Source organism: Dendrobates tinctorius, unplaced genomic scaffold (genome assembly GCF_039654945.1).
Source record: "Dendrobates tinctorius isolate UK_male_01 unplaced genomic scaffold, ASM3965494v1 ptg000039l, whole genome shotgun sequence".
Classification (NCBI taxonomy): Eukaryota; Metazoa; Chordata; class Amphibia; order Anura; family Dendrobatidae; genus Dendrobates; species Dendrobates tinctorius.
This window is the reverse complement of record NW_027361707.1, coordinates 66735086-66759342: the sequence shown is the minus strand read 5'-3', so window position 1 is coordinate 66759342 and position 24257 is coordinate 66735086. Positions and strand designations below refer to the sequence as shown.

The 24257-nt window shown below is 41.8% G+C and overlaps 1 protein-coding gene across 4 annotated transcripts in view; it reads right to left on the bottom strand.

The window, feature by feature from the left end:
* The window catches only part of PGCKA1 (PDCD10 and GCKIII kinases associated 1), an 85710-nt gene extending 61722 nt beyond the window's left edge, over nt 1-23988 (bottom strand). For 3 of the 4 annotated variants that reach the window (XR_012231981.1, XM_073574729.1, XM_073574728.1), the window contains exon 1: nt 23821-23988. The gene's annotated coding sequence lies outside the window, so the exon portion shown is untranslated. Of the gene's footprint in view, nt 1-6753; nt 6838-23820 lie in introns of all 4 variants that reach the window. The other variant, XM_073574730.1, reaches the window with a different exon arrangement.
* Nucleotides 23989-24257: the final 269 nt, after the last annotated feature.

The window sequence follows — 24257 nt, the reverse complement described above, 5'->3', positions numbered from 1 at the left end:
TCCTCCCTGGCGGCTGCATTCTGCCGCCCCCCCGGCCTCAGAGTCGGCGGTTCTCTGTGTCAGCTGTCAAGCTGACAGCTGGCGCAGAGAAGGTGCGCGTGCCGGCTCTCAGAGAACAATTGTACTGGCGACTGTATAGACACCAGTACAATTGCAGCTCTGACCGCCGGGCCAGAGTGACGTCAGCAGCGTGACATGTCATGTGATCACGCTGCTGACGTCGCTCCCCGGCGCCCAGAGTGAACGCTCAGCGCTGGTGGTAAGTGTGCTCCAATGTGGAACTGAAGAACCACCGAAGAAGGGGGGTGTTAATGTGTGGCGATGGGGGTTAATGAGTGGGGATGGGGTTAATGTGTAGTGGGGTTAATGAGTGGGGGGGTTACTGTGTGGGGGGTAAAGAATGGGGATGGGGGTTAAAGAGTGGAGATGGGGTTAATGTGTGGGGGGTTAATGAGTGGGGATGGGGGCTACTGTGGGGGGGGTTACTGTGTGGGTGGTAAAGAGTGGGGATGGGGGTTACTGTGTGGGGGTAAAGAGTGGGGATGGGGGTTAATGTGTGGGGGGTTAATGAGTGGGGATGGGGGATAATGTGTGGGGGTAATGAGTGGGGATGGGGGTTAATGTGTGGGGGGTTAATGAGTGGGGATGGGGGTTAATGTGTGGGGGGTTAATGAGTGGGGATGGGGGTTAATGTGTGGGGGGTTAATGAGTGGGGATGGGGGTTAATGTTTGGGGATGGGGGTTAATGTGTGGGGGGTTAATGAGTGGGGATGGGGGTTAATGTGTGGGGGGTTAATGAGTGGGGATGGGGGTTAATGTGTGGGGGGTTAATGAGTGGGGATGGAATTAATGTGTGGGGGGGTTAATGAGTGGGGATGGAATTAATGTGTGGGGGGGTTAGTGAGTGGGGATGGGGGTTAATGTGTGGGGGATTTGGAGTGGGGGGGTACATAATGTGTTGGGGGATTTGGGAGCATGGACGGGGTGGTTAATGAGTGGGGATGGAATTAATGAGTGGGGATGGGGGTTATTGTTTGGGGGGTTAATAAGTAGGGATGGGGTTAATATGTGGGGGATTTGGAGTGGGGGTGCATAATGTGTGGGGGGATTTGGGAGTGGGGATGGGGGTTATTTAATGTGTGGGGGATTTGGAGTGGGGATGGGGGTTAATGAGTGGGGATGGGGTTAATGTGTGGGGGATTTGGAGTGGGGGGTACATAATGTGTGGGGGGATTTGGGAGTGGGGATGGGGGGTTATTTAATGTGTGGGGGGATTTGGGAGTGGGGATGGGGGGTTATTTAATGTGTGTGAGGGATTTGGAGTGTGGATGGGGGTTATTTAATGTGTGGGGAGATTTGAGGAGACAAAATGAAGAGTATGTATGAGGGCATGTATGAGGAAACAGTATGGGGAGCGAACGGGTTAATGAATGTGGACACAGTATGGGGAGTCAGGGGTATGTGTGAGCAGACGGTATAGAGAGTGAGGGGGTAAATATATGATGAGACAGTATGGTGAACAGAGGGATGTTAGAGGAGGGAGTGTGAGGCGACAGTATATTGCAGATATTTGTATTTAGGAGCATTATAATGACACTTCTATCTTTAAGGGCATCGTGTGGAGATTTGCTGCAGAAGACCGGAGAAGATGAAAGTCTACAGAGGCTGCTGTGGATGAGAAAACTCATCATGGGGTCTGGACAAGAAGAAGAAAAGGAGAACGACTCCAGAGACGTCATCTATAAGGTACCTGGATGTAAATGTTATTTGTGCTACTGACTTATTCTCATGTTTTTATTTGTTAGGAACATTAAAGGGGTTGTCCAGGTTTGTACGGAGTCTGCAGTCATTCCTTGTGACTGCAGACTTCTGAATTCTCACAGTGCGCACTGAACGCTGTCAGGACTCTCTCGTGCCGGTAATTTACATACATGCGGTCACATGCTGACTAGACATGTGTGGCCACACTCAATGAAAATGAACGGAGTGAGGTTGGGCACGTCTAGTCGGAATGTGGCCAGAAGTATATAAATCACATACTTGTGCTGACATGACTGTACATCGGCAAGGGAGAATCCTAAACGTGTGCAGTGCATTCGTTGTGAGAATTCAGAAGCTGCAATGTCAGGATTCAGCTCTGCAGGTTCCAGTAGTCATCACACGGACACTTCACTCATATGCGATTTTCATACTTGACAACGAGCTTCTCTTCCTGCTTTCAGTTTTTTACTGAACATTGAGAGCATTAGGGAGAGCAGCTCGTGGGTACATGACTAAGTGTGCAAGTCGCATATGTACTTGGTGTGGGGGGGGGGCGCCGAACCAAATTCTTGCCCCGGGTGCCAGGAAGCCTAGATACGCCTCTGGCCTGAGCTCCATGCATCCTGGCATTGTCATGTTTAAAAAAAGTCTCTTGGGACACATTGAAGAAATGGCTGAACCACTGGGTGCATGACCAAATGAATAAAATAAAAACGGAATGACAGTAAGCACAATAGGATCGTATCCGGTTTACAATGGTTAAAACAGGAATTGCTCACATGGTGGGGTTGTGACAGTCACAACCCCTTAAATAGCTTGTTTGAATGAAAAGGATGCTGCAGATCCAGCAAAATGATAGGATGAAGATAAAGTGGACATAAGGTGGGAGCTCCATCATTGTGGTTTGTCCTGATGAAGAGGTATGATTTCCTCAAAACGCATAGATAAATAGTGGCTGCATCCATCCTTTCTTTTAGTCTATCATCACATCATGGACCTCTGTCAACGTGGATTTATATCTACTTTATCTCCAAGTTTCCATGACCAAATAAAGAATGGAGGGATCCGCATTATGTACATTCTAGCATCCCAGACCATAATCCTTGGAGTAGGAATGGTATGACATTCCCTTGTGAAGGCTTATTCATTGACCTCAAGCCACCACTCTTGATGGCTACCAAGGTGCAGAAGCAAGTTGGCAATGGAGGTGGTAATGGACGTCTATAGTCTTCAGCAATAGTTCAAACTTTGCTTGGATACAATGAAAGCCAGAGATTATTGTAGAGGCCATGTGGGCAACTCCATGAAGAAGCTTTCACAAAGGAATGCTACCCTAGTCCTACTGAAGGGATTATGGTGTGGGGTGGCATAAAGTAGTCTTCATTTCAAGTACACTAACAGCTTGGAGTTACATTGATGTGGTTAAAACACCAGTGGTGCGGACATTTCTCCAAAGTGTCCCACAAGCCATTTTATGACACTACAACACCAGGCTGCATATTTCTCATTCTACTCTGAGCAGATTACGTATCCTAAACCTGCTACCATGACCTGCAACATCTCCAGCTCATTGGGACGTCATTGGTTGGGAATTGCAAAAGGAACTGCCAGCAGCGGATTTTGATCATTTTGCAACTGCAAATAGTGAGGAAGAACATTTCTCAGACAACCATTTCTGACAGATGACGTACTATCCCATCCATGTGCCCTGGGACTTAATTCCCAAGGACGGGATAGTACGTCATCATAGATCAGCGGCGCTCACGGGGGGAGCGCCCCTGACTTCGGCCGGGTGTCAGCTGACTATCACAGCTCACACCCGGCACTATGTGCCAGGAGTGGTCCAGGACCGCTCCCGGTACATTAATCCCTGGCACACTGCGATCAAACATGATCGCAGTGTACTGGGGGCATAGGGAAGAATCGCGCAGGGAGGGGGCTCCCTGCGTGCTTCCCTGAGACCCTCGGAGCAACGCTGCAGGTGCAGACAGGTGCCTGTCAGATCACTGATCAGCTATATGACACTATGTAGTAATGTCCCACTCTGGGACAATATAATAAAGTAAAAAAAAACACATTTAAAAAATAAAAAAAATTCCTAAATAAAAAAAAAGAATTCCCTAATAAATTCTTTTTTTTGGAAATAAAAAAAACAATGAAAGTATACATATTTAGTATTGCCGCGTCCGTAACGACCCACCCTATAAAACTGTCCTACTAGTTAACCCCTTTAGTGAACCCCTTCAAAATAAAAAACAAGGCAAAAAACAATGCTTTGTCATCATACTGTCGAACAAAAAGTGCAATAACGCACGATCAAAAAGACGGATATGAATAATCATGGTACCACTGAAAACGTCATCTTGTCCCGCAAAAAAAGAGCTGCCATACAACGTCATCAGCGAAAAAATAAAAAAGTTATAGCTCGCAGAATAAAGCGATGCAAAAATAATTATTTTTTATATAAAATTGTTTTTATTGTATAAAAGCGCCAAAACATTAAAAAAATGGTATAAATGAGGTATCACTGTAATCATACTGACCCGAAGAATAAAACTGCTTTATCAATGTTAACACACGCGGAACGGTGTAAACGCACCCCCCAAAAGAAATTCATGAAATGCTGGTTTTTGTTCATTCTGCGTCCCAAAAATCGGAATAAAAAGCGATCAAAAAATGTTGTGTGCCCAACAATGGTACCAATAAAAACGTCAACTCATCCCACAAAAAATAAGACCTCACATGACTCTGTGGGTCAAAATATGGAAAAATTATAGCTCTGAAAATGTGGTGATGCAAAAACTATTTTTACAATAAAAAGCGTCTTTTAGCGTGTGACAGCTGCCAAATATAAAAACCCGCTATAAATAGTTAATCAAACCCCTCTTTATCACCCCCTTAGTTAGGGAAAAATAATAAAATAAAAAAAATTATTCATTTCCATTTTCCCGTTAGGGCTAGGGTTAGGGTTGGGATTATGGTTAGGTTGGAATTAGAATTGGGGGGTTTCCAATTTTTGGGCACATCAGGTGCTCTCCAAACGTGACATGGCATCTGATCTCAATTCCAGCCAATTCTGCGTTGAAAAAGCCAAACGATGCTTCTTCCCTTCCAAGCTCTGCCATGCGCCCTGTGTTTCCCCCCCTCATATGGGGTATCAGCCTACTCAGGACAAATTGCACAATAACTTTTGGGGTTCAATTTCTCCTGTTATCGTTGGTAAAACAAAAAATTGGGGGCAAAAATATCATTTTTGTGGAAAAAAATATGATTTTTTTGTTTTTATGGCTCTATGTTATAAACTTCTGTGAAGCACTTGGGGATTCAAAATGCTCACCACACATCTAGATAAGTTCTGTGGGGGGTATAGTTTTCAAAATGGGGTCACTTGTGGGGAGTTTCAACAGTTTAGGCACATCAGAGGCTCTCCAAATGCGACATGACACCCGCAGACCATTCCATCAAAGTCTGCATTCCAAAACGTGACTACTTCATTTACGAGCCCCGACGTGTGCCCATACAGTAGTTTTCTCCTACATATGGGGTATCAACGTACTCAGGACAAATTTGACAACAATTTTTGGGGTCCAATTTCTCCTGTTACCCTTGGGAAGAAAAATTGGGGACTCTTCAAATGCGACATGGCGTCCGATCTCAGTTTGACAGTTTTGCATTGAAAATGTCAAACGGTGCTCCTTCCCCTCCGAGCTCTGCCATGCGCCCAAACAGTGGTTTACCCCCACATATGGGGTATCAGCGTACTCAGGACAAATTGCACAATAACTTTTGGGGTCCTGTTTCCCTTGGAAAAAATAAAAATTGGGGGTGAAAAGATCATTTTTGTGGAAAAAATGTGATTTTTTAATTTTATGGCTGTACGTTATAAACTTCTGTGAAGCCCTTGTGGGTTCAAAGTTCTCACCACACATCTAGATAAGTTCTTTGGGGGGGGTCTAGTTTCCAAAATGGTGTCACTTGTGGGGGGTTTCCACTGTTCAGGCACATCAGGCGCTCTCCAAACTTGACATGGCATCCGATCTCAATTCCAGCCAATTTTGCCTTGAAAAAGTCAAACGGCGCTCCTTCCCTTCTGAGCTCTGCCATGTGCCGAAACAGTGGCTCCCCCCACATGTCAGGTATCAGCGTACTCAGGACTAATTGCACAATAACTTTTATTGTCCAAATTCTCCTGTTACCCTTGGTAAATAAAAAAATTGGACCTGAAGTAATTTTTTTGTGAAAAGTTAAATGTTTGTTTTTTTTTTAAACATTCAAAAAAAATTCCTGTGAAGCACCTGAAGGGTTAATAAACTTCTTGAATGTGGTTTTGAGCACCTTGAGGGGTACAGTTTTTAGAATGGTGTCACTTTTGGGTATTTTCTATCACATAGACCCTCAACGTGACTTCAAATGTGATGTGGTCCCTGAAAAAAAAAAAATGGTGTTGTAAAAATGAGAAATCGCTGGTCAACTTTTAACCCTTATAACTTCCTAACAAAAAAAAATTTGGTTTCAAAATTGTGCTGATGTAAAGTAAACATGTGGGAAATGTTATTTATTAATTTTTTTGAGTGCCGTATCTCTGTGATTTAAAGGCATAAAAATTCAAAGTTGGAAAACTGCGAAATTTTCTAAACTTTTGCCAAATTTCCATTTTTTTCACAAATAAACGCAAGTTATATCAATGAAATTTTACCACTAAGATGAAGTATAATATGTCACGAAAAAAACAATGTCAGAATCACCAGGATCCATGGAAGCGTTTCAGAGTTATTACCTCATAAAGGGACAGTGGTCAGAATTGTAAAAATTGTCCCGGTCATGAACGTGCAAACCACCCTTGGGGGTTAAAGGGTTAATAACCCCATTGATCGCAGCCAAGGCGTGGAAGTATGGGGGATTTCTGCACTTGGTGCTCATGCTCGATACTGAATAAATTGAGATGTTTTGAAAATGTTGTTTCCATTTTTCAGTCATTTGTATATCACTCACATGTCTGTAAGTCCAGTGATTTTCATAATTCCACAACTTTTCCTCCTTGATGTTGCAGTTTCAGTTTTGCGGAGTGTCCGCTGTCTAGCATAGATACAGTAAATGGGTAAAATGCTTTAAGGCTCGGTGGAATAATAAACAGGCAGAATATATGTCGGCTCTCTGTAAATAACCAAGCAAACATTCATGTTTATATTTCATCACGAGAATGTAATTAACATACCTCTTCTAACCCAACCTACTTTACCCTGAACAAAAGGTTATACAGCTCCAGCCTATTCCCCTTGGCTTTATATCTCCTGTGTAACCTGTGAGAAGAACCAGGGGCGTCCATACCATACAGGCAGCACAAGTAGTTGGCTTGGATACTAGGGCAGAAGGGGACTCAGCCATAGTTGGTGTTATCATGGGTTGGCAATATGGGCAAAGGTGTGGGGAACTGGACCAAGAGTCATAATGGGCAAAACCTAGTACTATAATATGGTCCGATTTTTATCTTTAGGACCACCTCTTCTATGCTTGTCACTGAGGAGAACTACTATCAATGTGTTAAATCTGCTTTACGGCATATTGAGGGTGTGATTTTTTTTCTCTCTGTTGTCTATTTGTGGCTTCCTTTTGTTAGGGGCTGATTTAAAGGGAATTTGCGAGCAAGTTTTTGCTATGCAATCTCAGAGTAGGATGATGTAGGGACAGAAATCTTGATTCCAGTGATGTATAACTTACCGGACTGCTTGCTGTAGTCTAGCTAGAATCCCTGTTTTCTCTGCTGTAGATGTTGCAGTGCTCAAAATCCTGAGCTGTGCATAACCCTACCCACACCCCTGATTGGTAGCTTCTTGTGCTCACTGCACATTGTCAGCAAACTGCCAATTGGTGATGGGGGCGGGGTAACACAGATGAGCCTGACTAGTGTGCACGTGACTCCCAGTCCTCCAGTGATAATCTCCTGCTGATAAAACACTGATTGTATTGAAACTACAGCACACTGCATAATAAGTTACACATCACTGGAATCAGGGTCTCTGCTCTCAGATTTAATAGCTAAAACCAGCTGACAAATTACATTTAAGTAAAAGATATACTATGGAGAGTTGCTGGCAATACTATTCCCTAATAAATTAATAAACACTGTTTTTCATTTATTTCTTTAACTATGCTATGTATAGCACAGGCAGTCAGACGATCACAGCTTCATGTCTCCTTAGGGGACTATTAAATTCAGTAAAAAAAAGTTTTTAAAAATTATGACCCCCCCACAAATATTCAAATCACCCCCCCTTTTGCCCCATTAAAAATAATTAAAATTTTTAAAAATACACATATTTAGTATTGCTGCTTTCAGAAATGTCTGCTGTTTCAAAATATAAAGTAAATTAACCTGATAGGTAAACGGCGTAATGAGAAAAAAAAAATAAAAATAAAGAATTGTGTTTTTAGCCTCTTCAAAATGGTATCATTAAAAATGTCAGCTCAGGACGCTAATAAAATAAGTCCTCACCCAGCCCCAGATCCATAAAAATGTAAACATTATTTGTCTCGGAAAATGGCGACAAAAAGCAAAATCAATAATGTTGCACAAATTTTCAAATTGGTTTTTACCACCTAAATTAAAAAAAAAACAAAAAAAAACCTATACATGTTTGGTATCTGCTTACTTGTACTAACTTGGGGAATTATATTTCCTGGTCAGTTTTACCATAAAGTGAACACGGTAAGTAAAATATCCAAGAATACAGATTGGGAATTGAACTTTTTTTTGGCTATTTCAACACACTAGGATTTTTTTTGCCCCTTTTCCAGTACAATACATGAGAAATTGAATGGTGTCATTCAAAGTAGAACTCTTTCCACAATAAACAAGCCCTCGTATGGCTCATAATGACAGAAAAAAATAAAAAGTAATGGCTCTTGGAAGAAGGGGATAAAAAAAAAAAGAAATAAACAAAACACACAAAAAAAGGAAACTTGCCGGGTAGTGAAGGGGTTAATGTGTTTATAATATTTTAGTGGATTAATAATACTATTCTCCTTGTATTTATTTACGGTGGGATTGGTATATTTCACCCATCATATGCGATGATCCTCCCTGCGACTATTTGATCTGTATGATACTAATATTCCGTCTATTTCACCTCTTTTCATGCTATTTTTTAGTGCATTACGATTAATGAATATTTGCATATTTTTGCCTAATAAAGTACAAGAATTATATTATTTGGGCTACGCCGTGTTATTTTTTTTTTTTCCGGTTTCCTTAATTGTAAGAACCGTTCGGCATTTAACCTTTTCATCTCCGTGATCCTGTGATTTATACATTCCCCTCTGTAACTAGAACAAAACTTTCTGATGGGAGAATTGTAGGCGGTAAACCTGTACAATACGCGCCAATGCCATTAGTTCCCGGTGATGTATCTGTCTCTGAGGTCATGAATTACACGTCCAACCTGGTTTCCCCACATTCTTGTAGGATCCAATACCTCATGTTATTTGTCATCATAGTGGAACGACTCCCAGAGGCGTTCTCTTTCTCCAGCAATTAACGCTCCATATTAGGAGCCTGTTTCTCCACCCGCTAAAAGTCACAATACAAGAAGAGTATATCTTACAGTAATGATCACATCCACCACGCCGGCCAATAAAATGTCTATTGTAAAGCCGCTATAGCTGTAATTATTCCCGTCGTTGTCACTGTGAATGGCTTCCCTGCTGCCGTTCGTTAAGCATTAGTTTATCCTAGTAGAACTGATGCCGTCATTCTCGTGGCATTCACAAGGAAACAAATTACTAGATGATATGGTAGTGAGGAATGAGGATAACAACGAAAATGAGGTTTCCCTAAAGTGGAACATACAATTACGCTAATTCTCATTGATGGCTTGATGTATATTGCTAGCATGTGACTTAGGCTGGTTTCACACTTGCGTTTTTTTGCACTGGATTTTAGCGCTAAAAAATGCATGCGTTTTTTTCCCTATATTTTGCATGGGATGCGCTTATGTGCGCATACACATGCGTTTGTATGCGTTTTTCCGCGCATGCATTTTTTTGCGGTATGCGCTCGGGCGCACAAAATGCATCCTGTTACATTTTTTGGGCGTCCGACTTGTCTCAAAAAAACGCATGCGCACGCAATGCGGTTTTTTTACAGCAAGACACCCATTATAAGTCTATGGGTGTGCATATGTGCGCATTGGCATGCTTATGTATGCGTTTTTTTGCACATGCATTTTTTTTTGTTAACCATGGAATTTAGGGGTTTGGGTTAGAGTTAGGGTTAGTTAAGGGGGTTTAGGGTTAGGGTTAGCTAGGGTTTAGGGTTAGGGTTAGGGTTTGGGTTAGGGTTAGTAGGGTTTGGTTAAGGGTTAGGGTTAGGGTTAGTATGGTTTGGTTAAGGGTTAGGGTCAGGGTCAGGGTTAGGGTCAGGGTTAGGGTCAGGGTTAGGGTTAGGATCAGGGCATAGTTTGGTTAAGGGTTAGGGTTAGGGTTAGGGTCAGGGTTAGGGTCAGGGTTAGGGTTAGGGTTAGTAAAGTCATGGTTTGGGTTAGTGTGAGGGGCCACCTAATGTTGGAAAAAAATGTAAACGCACTAAAAACGCTCTAAAAACACATACAAATGCATAAAAATGCTGCGTTTTTTTTCATGCATGCTCATAAAAATGCTTGAAAAAAACGCAGCATTTGTATGCGTTTGTATGCGTTTTTTCAATGCTTTTTTTGCGGGAAAAACGCGCTGCATAAAAAAGCAAGTGTGAAAGTAGCCTTACTAGTGATTTAAAGGGAACCTCCAGTCCTATACAAATAACTGAAGAACAGCAGAAATGGCAGCAGCCGAAAATTATAGAGCAGACACGTGTAATGCTGCGTTTTACTATAGTTTGGATGCATGATGTATCATTTATGTTATTTCCTTCCTTAACATGATAGTCACAAGTATTGATGAGCGCAAGTGTTTGCCTGGCATGTCCGAGTCCCCGTGGCCGCATGTTTCGAAGCTGTTATACAGGCACAAAACAGGCGGGATTGCTCGCGTTTGTCAGGTAATCCCCACATGTTTCGTCGCTGTCTAACATCCGTGAAACATGCGGCCACGGGGACTCGAACATGTGACTTGAGCACTCGCGATACTCAGTGCGTATCCGAGCACCCTAAGCAAACTCGAGTAACGAGCACTTGCGCCCATCACTAGTCACAAGGCCGGTTGATTATTTTCTGTGTTCATAATAAACTACTGACGTCACTGATTGGCTGCTTTGGTTAAATGGCGGTGTAACACTTCTGTATTGACTGCCTATCAACAAAGACTGGCAGCTTATTACCGGAGCATGTGCACTGGATCGGGAGAGGATTGAAGATGTAAACATTTGCAGCTCCATGCTACTTGACCCATGGGCACCATAAACCAGAGCCTGCCTGCGCAGATGTTGCTGGCCGGTTTCTCACTGCCGCACTCTAGTTGAGTTGTAAGTATCTTCCTATGTACACATGGGAGGGATCTGTCAATCAAAAGTAGTTGGGCGGGGAGAAGTCAGCCGGGGAACGCATCACAGTAATTTCAGAGTTAGACATGCCGTGCTGCAGTCACACAATCAGGGCTCTGATACATGCTGTATGGGCAGTATGAACCTAATGACACGTTTCCTTTAACAGTATAGAAACCCTTCTAAAGAACTTTCTGCCTTGTAAAAAAAGCCAAGAAGATATACCCATCCCAGGAACTCACTCTCTGCTACAGTAATGCCATCCCAATCATCAGTCTCATGATCCTGCAGGCAATCACTGGCTGCAGCAGTCGGTGGCTCGGTGTCATGGCCTCATTGGAAGTGGCCCAGAGGAGACTCAAAGATGCAGCACTGGTGCAGGGCGCAGATTCCCAGGGTGAGTATATATTTTTTATACCCATGGCTTGCCACTCTTACTCTTTTAAACAAGCCAGAAATCCTCTCTATACTCTAAGTTACCCCATAAATTTAATTGGTATTTAATCATCCTCATTAAAAGTCACATAAAACGACATTCAGAAAATCGCCTTGATTAGAATGAGCTTGACAATCAAGTAAAAGCATAATAGAACAGAGCAAGCATGCAGCTCTCTGGCCACAATGCAGTAATACCCCCTCTCCCCTCTTAAAAAAGCACATAGAATTTTTCACTGAATATTGAACATTAATGGATCTATTTTATCCATCCTATTAAGCAGGAAACAATGGTGTCATCCTGAACAAAGATTAGATTGTGTTATTAGAAAATGTGGGGTCGGAGTTAAGAAAAAAGTCATCAGAACCTGTTTGCTTACTTTGCAGTTCCTCTGGGCAAAGAGAATGAGATTATTCTGATCTGTGCCACCTCGCTACTACTCTACTAGGTTCCAGTTGCCAGTGTCTGACCGGTCTCCTTGTCTTCTAAGCCCTTTAACTAATATGTATGGACAATAAACCTAAATCTATAATATATAAAGCTCAAGTGTGTGTGTGTATCTATGTGTATGTATCTATGTGTGTGTGTGTGTATGTGTATGTGTGTGTGTGTGTGTGTGTGTGTGTGTGTATGTATCTATGTGTGTGTGTGTGTGTATGTGTATGTCCGGGATTGGCATCTGCACCGTCGCAGCTACAGACACAAAATTTTGCACAGTCACACGTCTGGACCCCGAGAGCGTCATAGGCCATGTTGTGAGGCAAAATTTTAACCCCGCACATTCCAATTCACCAAACAATTTTGCCTATTATTCTTATCATTTCTATGGTGCTATTGTCCTTCTGTAAAGCTGGAAATAACACAATTCATTGCCGTGCCATTACAGACCACCCTCTGACACAGACAGCAAGGGGAGCCCAGTATCACACAGGATAGGATTAGATACACGGCTCAGCAGTCAGTATCACACAGGATAGGATTTGATACACAGCTCTGCACACAGTATCACACAGGAGAGGATTAGATACACGGCTCAGCAGTCAGTATCACACAGAATAGTATTAGATAGACGGCTCAGCAGACAATATCACATAGGATAGGATTAGATACACGGCTCAGCAGTCAGTATCACACAGAATAGGATTAGATACACGGCTCAGCAGTCAGTATCACACAGAATAGGATTATATACATGGCTCAGCAGTCAGTATCACACAGGATAGGATTAGATACACGGCTCAGCAGACAGTATCACACACAATAGGATTAGATACATTGCTCAGCAGTCAGTATCACACAGGATAGGATTAGATACACAGCTCAGCAGTCAGTATCACACAGGATAGGATTTGATACATGGCTCAGCAGTCAGTATCACACAGGAGAGGATTAGATACACGGCTCAGCAGACAGTATCACACACAATAGGATTAGATACACTGCTCAGCAGTCAGTATCACACAGGAGAGGATTAGCTACACAGCTCAGAAACAGGATGTGCCAAAAGAGAGGACATTTTCATCCCACCACTGTGTATATATATATATATATATATATATATATATATATATATAATGTTTCAAATAAAACTGAAAAACCTCCAAAAGGATACAAAACCGAAAGGTATTGGGAAAAATATAGCATGACTTTTATTGCTTATAAAATTATAACACGAAGGGAAATGCCACAAAAAATATTATGAATAAAATATGCATCCAAAATGGTGTGAGGACCAGATGTACAGAAATTACAGCATACAATTTCAATGTTGTACTACACACCCAAAAATGTCATATATAGCCATAGAACATTGTAAGACTTATATGTACACTGTGTCTGTAATATGATACCAAAGAGATTATGGTGTAATATAGATCACTAAATAAGGTTCATCAGTGCATACATGGTTATATATATATATATCTACCTATAATCAGGTGTAAACACAAGTATAGTGCACCTGTGCAAATGTAATCAGGAATAAACATGAAGTATGTATGTTTAGTATCACAAAGGGATATCACAAAAGGATATAGAGAAGTGCATCAGAGACTGCACAGCCAAAGTAATGTATAATACGGAGTGTAATATAGCCCAGGATGTGGGGGTATGTCACGTCATCAGGGTATACGTAGAAAACAACATGCCCATCAAGGTGCAGGTACAGCCAAAGTATAAATAGGCAAAGATAGGTGCAAAAAGTATAATGACATTTATATAAAGCATGCTGTAAAGCATATAGTGTTATATACAGTATCTCAGAGTGATTGTTGATTCCTGACACGCGTTTTTCCGGTGGCTTTTTTTTTTTCATTTTAATATTATGGACACGTTAAGAGTCAACCAAGACCTGTGGAGTGCTGGAGCAGCAGGGGATAAGTCCTGTTGATTTTGTTATTTTTACACATAAAATGCTTATGGCAATGAAAATCTGGAAAACCCCACATTATATTCCCGTTGTACCACTTTATGAATTATAGATTTTACATCTTCTGGTTAAATTGTGTGTTTTATTATACCAATTTCCAAACCAACCCAGCACTAAATATAACTCTTCCCCCTATAGACTATTGCATGTCCTAGTGTTGCTGTAACAAGTCCACTAAGACACTGTACATTGAATGTCATTAATCATTATTATAGGTTAGTTTCTTCCAGGACAATTTGCTTTACAAGATGTCAGGCTTCTCAAGGTTTTGGCAATTGGTTGATAAAAATGCTGGCATACCTGTTCTAGAATTATAGACTACACATAATTCTGTGACATTCTCAGGATAAGCTATTACAAGTACCCAGAGCATGGCTTCAATTAATGAATTACACCTCTTCTTTAACCACATTTCTGGCTATTCTCAATATCAACTAGTAATAAGAAAATCTGAACAAATTTTCTTTAGCGGAAGGAAAACTTCCTACTTTGGAGCTGAAATTCCTATGTGTAAGATGGCAATGGCAGCAGGCAACATTTTTCAAGCATTTTATCAGAAGTCACACAGTAATAAAAACTTATTGTCTTTCTTAGTGACAGCTTTAAGTCACTCACTTACTGGGCATTTTCATTCCTACTTATATTCCATCTATCTCGGCACCCTCTTCCTTGATTGACAGCTCTGGCTTTATAGCACGTGCACTGAATGTCTATGCTTGGTTTGAACAGACGTTTTGTGCTGGCAGACTCATTTTAATCACATTCACCATTAGACTAGACCTGGTGACCTGATATGTAGTGCACTGTATATAGGCAGGTTAATTATAAAACCTCACCAATGTAGTGAACTCTATACACCCATCATCTTCTCGCACATCTCTTACAGTCATATTCTCTTCGTCCCTATTGACAAATTTGATCACTCCTGTATGCCGATGCCATCACTAAGTTTCTGAATCCTGAGTATATTTTTTAGGTGCCCAAATTCTCCCTCTATTCTGACTTGACTTTACATGGCCACAGTTGTCTTCTGATAATCAAACAAGACATCAGAACTTACAAAATTCCTCTTAAAGGGAACCTGTCAGGTCCCCCATGACTAGTGTATGCAATCAAGTGCCATTCCTAGTCAACTATGATCCCTCAAATCAGCTATTCTATGGTGGATATTGAATCTACACATAGTAAAAATAGAAATAGCATAGAGCCCCTCATATTCAATGACTTCTCATCATGAGGAATAAGTGTGAGTGAAGAACAGAAGAATTTAGAAGATCTGTGGCACAGAATGATATTGCACTTGATGCCACCCTACTTGAGCCTTACATCCAACTTCTTTCCATCTATACTGCAAAATGTATATTCCCTGATAAATGGTTATTCCAAAATTGGCATGTTATTACCTATACACAGAATATGGATAATTTGCTGATTAGTGACTGAATCCAGATAAAACTGTCGGGACGGTTTGTTGGCCTCACATCCGTCATCGCTTGATTTATTTTCTATAGGATTGCCAGAGGTCCCTGGTGTCTGGGAAGGTTGGGTCCCAGCAGGTGCGGACTGAGGCTGAAATTCAGCCCTGGAATTTGACATCACACAGGCCCATGTTGTCCCCATCCTTATGAACCAGATGGGATATATTACTAATATTACGCTGGATGGAGGAAAGGAAGATTTTCTACAAGATCAATATGTCTAATGATACCCGTGGCCTGCTGGGTAAGTGATGGAGTCAGCTATTAGGCGCTCCATCACAACTCTTAACAGTATGGGGGTCATGAGAACACCGATTTTGTTATCAACATAGCAGACAAGGCGGCCCACGACCAGACAGGCCCTTCGGGCATTTGTCAGATGGCCAGTCCGGCTCTGGGTCCCAGCAAGGTGTCACGTATACTGTGGATCCTGCAGAGCTTGGACTAACATTTCATGCTCAGAAACATAATAAAACTCCATGGAGTATGACAATTGCTGTTCTTTTTCAGGTTGCACATCATAATACATGTCTTTTTTTCCCCTGCATTGATTATCTACATGACAGATCCAGGATCTGCATTGACGAGATTTTCTTAGATTATCTAAGTAATAAACAATATATACCATTTTAAATTGGCGCTGTGATACATGCTGAGAGTTGTAGTTCTCCTACATTGAGCACCTAAACGTTTCATGTGTAGATGAAGCAAAGTGTAAGTAATATGACACGACGACTGAATGCAAAGTCCCCCAGCTGCTACTGCAGCAATAAAGTGCCGTGAAGGACGATCAGTAGGAGATAGAAAGTGCTACAGTCGTTACGCTGCCAAAAATTACAGATTTTTCTATAGGAAGAAAACTACCTGACCCCAGAGAATTGACCTGTAGAGGTAACAGCTCCTGTTATGTCAACCGTATACCGCAGAGTATTCAGATGAGTCTATTCTCTATGCAAGGAAACCGGCGTCCTCTGTGGGATGCTCTAATTTACAAGTCAATGTGAACCTTTCAGTAAATCTTCTTCACATTTTATCATTATGACGTTTTTAGGTCCAACATTCTATGCAGATTACTTTCCTAGTATATCTTACAGCGGTCACAGCTTTATTCCCAGTGTACATGTAAATTTACATAAGAAAATTCTACAAGCAGCCACTGATATGTGACACAAAGTTGAAATCTGTGTTTTATCCCCTACTTCATGCTGTCCTGGGATTACATAGCAAATACCTGCTGACAGATTCCCTTTAAACTCCATTATAAAATGGTATGTTCTGTGCTCAGGACTTCCCCTAATGGTGGAGAAAGTCTGGGGAAAGTCTGACTGCAGAGATCATCCATCATGGAAAGGGAATCAGGAAACATCTATGGAAACATGATCACCAAGAAGCTTTGTAATCATGGCATAAATCCACTATTATGAAATTTTATTTTTAACCAAAGATGTCATAGATTCAGTTTGTGGAAAGTCTCAGAAACAAATGTAGAATGCACAGAGTCTTCCCATCTGCTGCACCTGATGACGATCCTTCACTGCTCTGCTGTCAGCGCCTCTAATTTTCATACTTCCCAGGCAACAAATCCAACAGAATACATGGGGACGTGTTTCTGACAGGCGAGAACCATCAGCTCGGTGCTTGTGACAGGAATAGACTTACTATTACATCTAAATATCAAATCTATGACATGCTTTCTTAAAGGTGCAGTGATACTAAAGTCTGCACATAGGATATACTATAATAAGGCCTTGTTCATAGATAGACGTTATTCACACAGAAGTCAACATTATTCGCAAAAACAGTTTATATGGATTTTTGAATCATTAAAAAAAAAAATAAAAACATAGAAATCAGATTTCCTATTTCTCGTTATCTAGCTATTGCACCTCACTGCATTAAGTGGTGATATTTGCGTGTACTTGTGGTCACGTGTGCCATTGCAAAAAAAAAAAAAACATGTCGCCAGGTGGCCATTGTCTATTTCTCACTGCTGCTCTTTTCTCTTTAAATCTGCCATACTGTTCCAGAGATATGGGTATTTTTATTTGGTGCTAATTTTTGATGGTCTTTCCAGAGGAGCGTGGCTCACAGGATCCTCTGGGGCGTGTCTTTTGGCTGCTCTGTATTATTACCCTGTTAGTATGGCCCCCTAAATACCATATAAAATAGAGCTAGTTACATTGGCCCACATCGTTGGAACCTTATGGCAGATTTAAAAAAAATAAATAAAACCAAGAACCTGAATACTCAGGCAGTGTAACTTATTGTCCAATGCCTGCAGCGACTTGTGTAATCCGTCTCTAACAGCAGGAACTCAGATGGATTACAGGGAGTTGGGTCGGGCCCAAGCTACACACAGGCGTAGGGCTACATTCACACCTCCACGCTACTTTTATATTTGTGTAAAACAGACAACTTTCACTCAATTTGATCCCGCTTTGCCTCCATTTTAAACCTGTGTTGCGTCTGTATGTTTTCTCATTTTTTTTTTAAACTCACGGTGAACTGTTATATTCATTCAGTGGATTAGTTAAAAAAGGATGAAACATGGATGGAACACTGAGAACACTAACTTTTTTCTATTTTTCTTCTGCTTTTAATGGATCCCCAAGGAAACCAGACAGCCGGTTCTTGCTGCCTGAGCCAAAGGGTTCCCGATGGCTTCTCCGCACCCGTTACCTAGATTGACAGTCTAGGTGCGCGTATAGGGAGAGACCTGTCACCCCAGAGATCTTCCTGTCTTACTAGGCTGCCGTGCGGCTCAGTCCCTGGCAGCTTTTAAGGTTTGTTTTCCTCTGAAACCCCTCAACACTTCAGAGTCAAACATGTCTGACCGAGTTCGTAAAGCTAGTGTCTGACACATGCTCGTGCATCGGGCAGCATATATCAGCTGTCAGGTTCACTTCAATGTCTGAGTCTGATCCACTGAAATAGGACAGGCTCTGAGTTTCACAAACTGGATGCACCGATCCATTTTCAAAACAGATGTGTGTATAGATCAATGAAGCTTTATGGGTCTGTGTGCTGTCTGTGTAAAAAGCACACACCACACAGGTGTGTAGAATGGATGAGTGATTGTGGCCCTACAGAGAGGTAGGTAGTGCAGAGCAGACAATGGCAGTAGCACTGCATGCTGGAGCGTAAGGTTACGTTGCCACAACAAGCTGTTGGTGAGTTTTTGATGTTGCAGATTTTCTGCACCATGTCTGCACCCATTAGGTTACTTGCATTTTTTTTCCTCGAAAATATGCATCTTAAAAAAAATCACCAAAAACTCATTGTGGGAACATAGTCTAAGGGAAAGAAAGTTACTGCATCTGTGGAATCATAGAATCATAGAATCATAGAATCGTAGAGTTGGAAGAGACCTCCTGGGCCATCTGGTCCAACCCCCTGCTCAAAGCAGGATTCGCTAAATCATCCCAGTCAGATGTCTGTCCAGCCTCTGTTTGAAGACTTCTATTATAGAATCATAGAATCGTAGAGTTGGAAGAGACCTCCTGGGCCCAGCTGTCAATCACAGTGCCAGGGCGACCTTACAGAATGTTGTGTGGTGCTGTACTGTGCATTATGACTGAAAGCCGGCAGCTCCTGGGAGGAAATAATTTCATTTTTTGCCACACTCCAGGCTTCATTGTAAGGCTGGGGTCACACTAACCGACGCAAAATACGGTCAGTATTTTACATGCGTAATACGGATGAATGGCCCCTAAACAGTGCTCCGTATGTCATCCGTAAGCAAGGTGTGGTCGTGTATTTTGCGCATGTCAGCATCCGTATGTAATCCGTATGGCATCCGTATGGCGAGATTTTCTCGCAGGCTTGCAAAGTGGACATATAATGGAGCCCTATGACAGGGTTTATAACAGAAACCAAATAATAGATATAGACACATAGAATGCATACAGTATATATATATATATATATATATATATATATGTGTATATATCCTTTCGTTTCTTTATTAAACCTGTCAGTGTGAGTTTACTGTATAGCGCACTGAATTGCCGGCTTTGCTAAAAGACACCGGGTGCGTATTTCTCGCAAGTCACATGTGTGGTCCGTGTGTAATGCGTATTTTTTGCGCACCCATAGACTTGCATTGGCATATTACGGGCGTAGTACGCTGACAATCGCAGCATGCTGCGATTGGCACGGACCGTAGAATACGGCCGAGAAACATACAGCTGTTGGGAGCTGCCCCATAGAGAATTATTTGTCCGTGTGTAATGCATGCTTTTAACGCCTCTCACTCGTCCGTATTCCTCTCCAGTGTGACCCCGGCCTTACACTATTTATCTGCAGATTAACCCTATATCACATCTTTCCGCTTCACCCCCTACCTCATCCACTCCGAATAAAATCAGCTCAGATCTGTCATGGTCTAAGCAAGACAGGCTGCAAGCCCAGTGAGGTGTCAGGTTACAGTTCCTATTAAACTTTATGTAGAGTAGACAGGACAGGAGGAGTGAGGAGCGCTCAGCACAGTGAGAGAGTAGGCAGACATAGGCAGATCGAGCTGCATCGTCTAGCAAATCTCTTTCACTTCACTTTTGTATTCATGTATAATGTCTACCGTGCTGGTGCTTCTCTCTGTGTGCTACAGAGAAAGAAGAATAAGAATCTCCGTGTACTGTACTGTATATGGGAGAATCACAGCAACTAGTCTCCACTCACTAGCTCAGAGACAGCTGAAAATTAGATATCGAGCTTGCACAGGGAAAACTGGCGAAAAAATACAGGATTCAAATGGTGTTATTCTTCAAATACTTACATAAATTATTCTGAAAAGTTACTGTAAATAGCAGGTATGCTTTAAGGGCTAGTTCCAAGAAATGGGGCTGCAGAAGGGATTGTTTCTCTGTATATGTATCCACTTCCATACTTTATACATTTATCTCTATGTTTATCCAGGAGCCACGTGTTGACCTTGTTTGGGCTGAGACTATGACAACATCAAAATACAAAATGCTTATAAGATTTTGCTAAGGACACTTGCAAGATACCTTATTCTTGAAAATTATGATCTTTAGGATTTATTTTGCAACTTCACCCAGTTCTACCAAAATTAGAGGAGCTGGAGTGGAATGGGTGCGTGATGCTACAGCTGGTCTAATTTATTACAAGCTGTGTCATCATTTATGCCAAAAATCTTACTCCAGTTCATGACTGGAGTAAAATTTTTGACGAGGTGCACCACTTTTCAGACACGCCGATTTCATTAAGGGACGTGCTCCTCTTAATGAATCAGGAGCATCTGACTCCAACACGTCCCCTCATCAAGAGCAGCGTAAATGTTGCTGGTTTTGATGAATTGGGGACAAATTAAGTAATTTTTTGTTTTGTCTTTCATTTTGTACTGTTGGATTTTGTGCAAAATTCATTAAAATCTGGCTCATGTTTTATGAATTGTCAAAAATGCAAGAATGGCTATTTTTATTGCTTTGATTGCTTATTTTTAGAGAAAATAGTTGTACGATCATTTTCAATATGTTGTAACATGTTGCACACAAGTGTTCAACTGCACAAACAAAATTAGGCCTTTTCAACATTTCAGTTTTTTGACGTCAGTTGAAATCTGTAGAGAGAGAGAGAGAATATTGCAGCATGTGCGATTTTCATCTGTAAGTTGGATTGTGATCAGCCATGCTAGTCAAGTGTGTCCATCAAAAAAACTTTCAAGATTTTTGTGGACTGACAGAATGGAGAAGATGGATAAGGTTTTTGTGTCCATTTTTTCCACATCTGAGACAATCAGAGCACACTCTGAACAAAATCTGAACACACTCTGATCACACTCTGAACGCACTCTGAACAGAATCTGAACACACTCTGAACACACCGTGAACACACTCTAAATGCACTCTAAACACACGCTGACCTCACTCTGATCACACTCTGAACACACTGTGAACACACTCTGAACAGAATCTACACACTCTGAACGCACTGTGAACACACTCTAAACACACTGTGACCAAACTCTGGACACATTCTGAACACACTCTAAACACACTCTGAATGCACTCTGAATGCACTCTGATCACACTCTGAACACACCGTGAACACACTCTGAACAGAATCTAAACACACTCTGAACACAATCTAAACACACTCTGAACGCACTCTGAACAGAATCTGAACACACTCTGAACACACCGTGAACACACTCTGAACACACCGTGAACACACTCTAAATGCACTCTAAACACACTCTGACCGCATTCTGATCACACTCTGAACACACTCTGAGCAGAATCTAAACACACTCTGAACGCACTGTGAACACACTCTAAACACACTGTGACCAAACTCTGGACACATTCTGAACACACTCTGAACACACTCTAAACACACTCTGAATGCACTCTGATCACACTCTGAACACACCGTGAACACACTCTGAACAGAATCTAAACACACTCTGAACACAATCTAAACACACTCTGAACGCACTCTGAACAGAATCTGAACACACTCTGAACACACCGTGAACACACTCTGAACACACAGTGAACACACTCTAAATGCACTCTAAACACACGCTGACCACATTCTGATCACACTCTGAACACACTCTGAGCAGAATCTAAACACACTCTGAATGCACTCTGATCACACTCTGAACACACCGTGAACACACTCTGAACACAATCTAAACACACTCTGAACACACTCTGAGCAGAATCTAAACACACTCTGAACACACTCTGAGCAGAATCTAAACACACTCTGAACGCACCGTGAACACACTCTAAATGCACTCTAAACACACGCTGACCGCATTCTGATCACACTCTGAACACACTCTGAGCAGAATCTAAACACACTCTGAACGCACTGTGAACACACTCTAAATGCACTCTAAACACACGCTGACCGCATTCTGATCACACTCTGAACACACTCTGAGCAGAATCTAAACACACTCTGAACGCACTCTGAACACATTCTGAATAGAATCTGAAAACACTCTGATCACACTCTGATCACACTGTGAACACACTCTGTTTAAACTCTGATTAGAGTGTGATTAGCACTGTATACAGTAATTGGACTGATTTTCTTAGAAGACGGAGAATATGTTTGTGTGACTCTAACCTAATACTTCAGCCACAGGTGTAGCAGAGCACAATTTGTCCTTGAACATTTGTGGCACTCCAGTGACTTTTACATACAACGTGACGTAAGCCTAAAATTTAATAAATGATAAACTCGGCGCTGCTCCATGTATATTCTCCGGGATGTCACCATGCCAACTTTTACTAGCTTTATGTACAAAACATGCTTTTGCTTGTTTGCAGTCACATTGTACAATGATTTAGTTTGCAGTTTCTGGCCACAATATGCAGGTAAGTATAAAACTGACAATATTCAATTGCATCACTGTACAAGTAGCAGAATAGAGTGTAACTTCCAGCATTCACAGCTTCACCCAGGCATATGGCACTTGCATCAGGGGTCTCACCCACTGGTGGACAGAAAAGAGCCCACTGTGCAAGAGCATTACATGAGCCCTGTGCGGTGCAATAGCTCATCATCGTGCACAATCCCATCTGCTCGGAGGTTAGTGGTGGCCCCCTTACCTGTTGGACCCCTGGTTGCACCAATGATCTGTTTGAAGTAGGGTAGACTTAATATAAAAGCACGGCATTCTATAGTGAAATAATATCTAATACATTTCCTTTAACCGGTACTGTAACTTCACTGCAAAATCTCCGACAGGGCCCCCACCAGTCAGGGCCTCTAATAGTATTAGTCTTCTCTAATGACCCCCGTAAAGTCTAAGACATAAGTGTAACTACAACCCCTGAACTCACGATAGTTACACCCCTGCATGTGATCGCCTAAATGGCGTGTGATTTTAATTATTTCCATATTGGATATAATTTCTACTGGTTATAGTAATAATTCTGTTTTTTTTTTTAATACTTTGCTCTAATATTTAACTTTATTTTATGTCCGATATTAATATAATAGCTTAAAAATTACGAAAAAAAATGGTATTTTCTAACGGACACAAGACAAAAGGTAAACCCGGATTATTTTAAGTTAAGATAATTGAAAAGTTCTAGTTAAATGACTAATTCAGCTCTGCTACATCTATGAATGGCGTTGTGGCAGTGATATACAGTGGTGTCCTTGTTCTGGTGTAACAGGTGTGTCAGCGCTCATGGCAGGTAGGACAGGTGATCCCGGCCAGAAGCTGATCACAGCGTTATGTAGAAGGTAGAAGGTTCCTTACTTGTCTTTTCTCGCCACTCGGGGTGAAGAAGACTTCTTCTATGTATGTTCCATAATTTTCAGTCCGTCTTCTGGATTTGAATGTGAAATGAATCTGACTTGCGCGAGCCGCCTGCAGTTTGCATGACCTCTCCTAATGAGGGACTGGAGCTGGTGACACCGAGAATTAAGGCATCACGTGACCAGACATGGAAATAAATTCTTTCATTCTTCCTAGACCTACAATGCGTGACTCTTTACCTGCAGGGCGAGAGAGGCTTAACTATTGCCGGACTGGTTTAGTCACATAGACTCTGCAGGTAGGTGGGCTTCTGGCAGACACTGCAGATTGTGTTGGGGGAGTGGGACAAAAGGAAGGGGGTCTGAGGATTTTTCACAAAGAACTCACTGAACAATACAGACCAAGACAGGTGAGAGTAACAGGAGACGATTCATGTA